The sequence below is a fragment of the Apodemus sylvaticus genome, chromosome 9 (assembly GCF_947179515.1).
Source record: "Apodemus sylvaticus chromosome 9, mApoSyl1.1, whole genome shotgun sequence".
NCBI classification, from domain to species: Eukaryota; Metazoa; Chordata; class Mammalia; order Rodentia; family Muridae; genus Apodemus; species Apodemus sylvaticus.
In genome coordinates this window covers 54407723-54413722 of record NC_067480.1, presented here as the reverse complement: position 1 = coordinate 54413722, position 6000 = coordinate 54407723, and the positions used below count along the sequence as shown (strand labels likewise).

The following is a 6000-nucleotide window of genomic DNA, read 5'->3' as shown; positions in this document are numbered from 1 at the left end:
CTTGGCTGAGAAGAGGCTGGGTCCTTTCCTGGGGCCGGAGACGCTGAGGCCTGCTCCATGTTCTTACACGGCAGGTTTTGATAAGAAGAGACAGTTTATAGTTTCAATGCTTTATTATAGAAAAGTAGGAAGAGAAAAGGAGATAGAGAAGTAAAGAGACAAAGAGAAGATAGAGGGATGAGAGCTGGCCATGACCACGTGGAAAGAAGGGAAAAATGGGGAGAGATGGGGAACAGGGAGACAAGAACAAGGACGAGAGAAAAGAGAGAGGAGAGAGGGGAGGGCTAGAAGCTGTAGCCAGGTGACTGTAGGGGTGGAGTCCAGCCAGAACACTAGGGGCCTTGGGCGTGGCCATACGTGACAGATGGCCACAGGATTATGGAGTTGAGGAGTCAGCAGTCTGGAAGAATGGTTCACTGGTTCTGTCCCTTGTAGAATGTTCCACTGGGTCTCCGGAGTAAGCCTTGCTCAACCAGGCCACAGACTGCCTTACACGGTCCCCTCCATCCAAGGAACGGTTCCATCCACCTTGCGTCTTCCCCATCACAATGAAGGTAATCAAGACAGTCTTTCTCAGGCATGGTCAGAAGCTCATCTCCAAGAAGATTCCGGAGCCTGATAGATTGACCTTGCAAAGTAACCATCAGAGTCAGGGCTCACAGTGGACCAGGGTGATGAACAGCTTCTCTCCAATCAGCATAAACAGGCCTGGCTGGAGGATGGAACACAACAGGAGCCTAGCTGTGCCAAGTGAAGGACCGGTGGGTTCCTCTGGGTCTACTTCAGAGACGATTATTATTCTTAATCCTGTTGACAGACAAACTCCTCATTTTTGCCATTCTCCTTGATCCAGAGGCAAAACAGGACATATTGTCAGTGACATAGACCTCTCCCTGCTAACAGGAAGTTTGAGCGATGCAGTTATCTAATATACATAAGGAAATTGGAGATGTATTTATGCTTCTCAAAGTACAGTAGTTCCCTCAATAACCAGAGGAAGGGGTGAAGGGCAGCACAAGAAAACTCACAGAATCAACTAACCTGGCCCCAGAGGCACTCACAGAGACGGAACCAACAGTCAGAAAACATGCTCTAAAGCTGGTTTACCCTTCAGGTTACAATGTATAGGGTTTCTGCATGCAAGGAGGTGGGTTGGGGTGAGGGAATGAGGAAGTGTCCTCAAGAACTAGCGGGAGGTCTTAAGGCGGGCCCGAGAGCAAAGCAGCCTATGGCCTCCAGGGCTGGCACCATGATACCACCTAATGATTAACTCAATGCCTATAAACGTGAGTCATTTCTGCTCCCTGTTCCCTAGTTCTCCCAGCTCTCTTTAACTCTGACCTCGGGTGTTTTAGAGTCCTGCTTCTCGGAATCGGTAGCAAACCTCGGCGGGCCGGCCTGGAAACAGGAAGTGAGCGCAGGCCCGGGCTCGGGCTGGAGGCTCGGAAGACCTTAGCCGGTGGCGGCCTTGCCCGAGCCCCGGGAAGCTGTCACCGGCGGCGCCAGGACTCGGCGACAGGTGAGTGCTGCAGAGCAGTCCCATTCTTTCCCATCGGCCGGCCGCGATCCCACCGGTGTCGATCTCGCGTGGCGCTCCCGGGTGCCGTCGTCTCCACTCCAGGAAACTTTATTCGACTTCTTAGGCTTACTTTCTTTGTAGTTTGGATCGGGACCTGGAGCTAAGTTAATCCTCCGGTGACATCACGGTGCTGAGTCCTCTAGCTTGAGCTGCGTTTCCTCCTGCGATTTTCTTGTTCCTTTCAACTCTTAAGGGACGTCCCCCAACCCTAATCCCAGATTCTCTCTTCCTTTGTCCTTCTCCTCCAACTTCTCCCCTTCCCTTTCCCCTCCCTCTTCTTCTCTTTGCCTTCCCCTCTCCTTCTCTCTCCTTCTCTCCCCCTCCCCGCCCCCTCCCTGTCCCTCTTTGCTTCAAGATTTCCTGCAACTCAGCCTGAGCTTGTTAAACTTCTGGTATTCCTTCTTGCTTCCACCTCCTGAGTGCTGGCAGTACAAGGGGTAGGGGTGGCAGGGCACTAGCTCTGCACTTAAAACAACAACAACATATACACACGGAGGGAGGGGAAGAGAGAAAGAGGGAGCGAGGGCAAGGCTACAGGTGACCTGTAGCCAGTAATTCCTCTGTGAGCTAAGCAGTTAGTTGTAGCAGTGACTGATGTTAAGTACCAGTAAGGAATTATCATACAGTCATATTTCAGTTTCTTACTGGTTTTTTTTGTTTGTTTTTTGTTTTTTGTTTGTTTTAAGGGAGTCCTCTAAGTGCCTTCTGCTTGGCTAGGTCTCAGTTTCATTCTTTAAAAATTATTTATTTTTATTTTAATTTTATGTCTATGAGTGTTTTGCCTGCATGTATGTATGTGCACCTGGTGACCGGGGGTAGGGTGGGGACCTGCAGATCCCTTGAACTGGAGTTACAGACGGTTTCAGTCATCATATCGGTGTGGAAACTGAACCCAGGTGGTCTGCAAGGGCGTTGAGTGCTCTTAAACTCCTGAGCTGTGTCTGGCCAACAAATCTTTTAATAAATATGGCAGTGATCAAATTAGCACTAGGACGGTTGGCGCTCCCATTTCTTACAAACCCTGCTTAAGAAGACTCAAGAACTCATCTGCGGACACAGGAGTTGCTGGTCGTGGCTGTGTGTCTCACATGTCTCTTCCCCAGGAGGGAGAAAGCTGACTCTATAGCACCAGGCCGTTTGGCTGTTATTTGATTTTGCCCAGTAATTTCTGTTGTTTGTGCATAGGTTTGCTCCAGGAACTCATATGGTTTCTCCAGCAGCCTGTATAGCCTGGCCTCCTCGCTCTGTCAGGTTGCTCCTTTTTTTTTTTTTTTAATCTTCCTACTTAAAATTTTCTAATAAGAAAGTGGGCATCTTCTTGCTTTGTTGTCGTTTTACTGATCCATTCAATGCTAATTTGGTCACTGCTATCCTATGCCCTATCGGGCTTGGTCCGTGTCCCTAGTGGGCTTGGTCCGTGTCCCTAGCCTCTTTTACAGGGTTTCATTTCTTTCTTTTTCTCACTTTTTTTTAATTGAATATATTCTTCATTTATATTTCAAATGTTATACCCTTTCCCGGTTTTCCCCCTCCCAGAAAACCCCTAACCCATCCTCCCATCCTGCCTCCAAGAATATGCCTCTCCGCCCAACCTACCCTAACCTCCCACCCTCGACTTCCCCACGTTGGGGCTGGGGCATCTATGGAGCCCTCACAGGACCAGGGGTCTCACAGGTTTCTTTTCATTGATTTCATTGTTCAACCGCTTTTCAGGCAGTGTTATATGGTTCACATATTAATTAATCACCATGAAGGCTCCAGTTGCTGCCCTCAGGAAGTTCGTGGTCTCAGACAGGAAATTCTCAGGAAGCAGTGAGCCAGAACTGGGGTAGAGGTTATGGAGGACGCCGGGAAACCGTAGAAAATCCACCTGCAGTGGACTGGGCCACAAACAGGATTTGATTCTGCTGCTGTGACATTGCCCAGGTTCCTGGGCAGAATCAAGTGCCAGCCAAAGGTCCTGCTACTGCGGTGTCACCTTTGCCCGCCTCGGGGTGGACGGCACTTTCAGGCGCCTCATTCAGTTCCCTCGGTTGTGAAGTCGGTTGCTCTTTACTTCGAAGACTTACATTCTATTTTAGGCAGCAGAAAACACAGTTTCAAAGTTTCTTTCTTTTTCTTCTCTTTAACACCAGAAAATATTTTAACTCATTCCCAGCGAGGAGCTTGTGTGTTCATACACGGGTTTGTTCACAAGGTGAAGGGCCCAGGGTGTGCCCCTTTGGTGAGACTGCTGTAGCCTTGATTTTGACTTTAGGCTTGGTTTTTTGTTTTGTTTTGTTTCATTTTAGCTGTAAGTAAAACTATGGAACTAGGAGCAAGGAGAGCATCCCCTGTGTAACAGTGAGAGTTAGCTGTGGAAGTCTGCAAACCCTCAACACCTAGGACTCCCAGGCCCCGTCAGCGCTGAAGTGCACCTGGGGCCTCTTTTTGCTAGTTAATACAATTTTAGAAATCAATCCATTATTTTTTAGATTCTAAAAGCAGGTATAGTCATATGCTTTTTCTAAATTTCATAGATATCAATCATAATGTCTCCCTTTTGCCTCTAACTTTATTAATGTGAGTTTTCTCTCTTTTGCTTGGTTTAGTTTGTTTATTTGTTGTTTTTAATCTTTTCTTAGTAGCAGCTCTGTTTCTTTAATTCTTTGTGAATCTTTTTGTTTTGTTTTGATTTGTTTCATTAATTTCTGCCCAGATCTTAATTACTTTTCCCATTGTCCTGTTGCTATGAGGAGACACCAAGACCAAGGCAACTTCTAAAAGACAGCGTCTAATTGGGAGTTTGCTTACAGTTTCAGAGAGTTAGTTCATTATCATCGTGTGGGGAGCGTGGGGGCAGGCTGGCAGGGAGGAGCGGGAACAGGAGCTGACCTCACCCGATCAAGCTCAAGTCACAGCAGGCCAATAGGGAGTGACACACCGGGCCTGGCAGGGGCTTTTGAAATGTCAAAGCCCACCCCCAGTGACATGTCTTCTCCAGCAAGACCACACCTCCTAATCCCTCTCAAAGAGTTCCAGTAAGGGCTGTTCTCATTCAGGCCGCCACACCATATGTTGCTTTTGGGTTTAGCTTGTTCTCATTTTTCAAGGAGTTTCATTGAGTTACTAATTTGAAATCTCTCAGACTTTTTTTCCATTTGTTTATTGCGTTTCATGTGTGTGTGTGTTTAGCTATGTGCATGCCATAGTGCTCTTGTGTGTTCATGTGTGTGTGTTTAGCTATGTGCGTGTTCATGTGTGTGTGTGGTTAGCTATGTGCACACCATAGTGCTCTTGTTCCATCCTGTGAGTTCCAAGTTTTAGAAGCAAGCACCTTTACCTGCTGAGCCAGCTTGCCAGTCCCTCTCGAAGTTTGTGTGTATATGTCAAAGTTTTTTTAATTATTATTTTTAATCATTTAAAATTATGTGAATTCGGGTATGTATATGCATGTGCCATGGCCAAGAAGCCAGAAGAGGGTGTTGGGTCCCTTGGATTTGGAGTTACAGATGGTTGTGAGCTGCCCAATGTAGGCTCTGGGAATTGACCTCTGTTCCTCTGCAAGCGCAGCACGTGCTCTTAACTGCTGAGCCATCTCTCCAGCCCCTCTCTCTGCTTTTAACGTAGGTACTTGGAGCTTTGCCTCTTAGGACAGCTTTCATTGTATCCCACAGGTTTTAGTGTGTTGTGTTTTCATTTTCAATTTTGCCTAGGGATTATTTTTTATTTCCTTCTTGATGTCTTCAGTGAACTGGTCATCATCCACTAGTGTATTGTTTAATTAGTGTTAATTAGTGTGTTAATGAGTTTGTGTATTTTTTAAAAATTCTTTTGCTGTTAATTTCTAGCTTTACTTCATGGTTGCAGACAGAACATGCGATGTTATTTCCATTTTTCCCTTATTTGCTAAGGCTTGCTTTGTGACCTCTTACGTTCTCTGCTGAGAGGTTGGAGAACCATTAGAAGACCACGTGCGCGGCAGTGTTGATGGAAACTGTTCTGTAGATTGCTGTTAATTAAGTCCATTTGATCTGGAATCTCATTTAACTCATGATTTTCTACTTACAGATGAGAGCAAAGTGTTGAGGTTACCCACTTACTGTGCTGGGTCAGCTGTGACTTTATCCTGTGTAGAATTGCTCTATCTCTAGATTACTGTTTAGAAGGACAGTGTCCTCTCGATGGACTGTCCCTTAATCCATATGAAGTAAACTTCTGTACCTTCTGACTAGTTTTGGGATGAAGTCTCTCTTGCTGAGTATTTGAAAGATGAATCTTGCTTGTCCCTTAGATCCATTCCTTACGTCCACTGGATAGATACCCTGTTCTACCCCTTCACCTTCTAGGCAGTGGTCCTTTATCTTCGATGTCAAAGGCTTTTTTTTCTTGACAACAATAGGTGGATCCTGTTTTCTTGTTTTGTTTCTGTTTTTAAATAC

The 6000-nt window shown here is 46.2% G+C and overlaps 1 protein-coding gene across 3 annotated transcripts in view; it reads left to right on the top strand.

Moving 5' to 3' along the window:
- Nucleotides 1-1052: 1052 nt before the first annotated feature.
- Nucleotides 1053-6000, top strand: part of Casp8 (caspase 8) — a 47242-nt gene continuing 42294 nt past the window's right edge. Inside the window, exons 1-2 of one of the 3 annotated variants that reach the window (XM_052191945.1) lie at nt 1053-1147; nt 1356-1519. The gene's annotated coding sequence lies outside the window, so the exon portion shown is untranslated. Of the gene's footprint in view, nt 1148-1207; nt 1520-6000 lie in introns of those variants that run through there. The other 2 variants (XM_052191947.1, XM_052191944.1) reach the window with 2 other exon arrangements.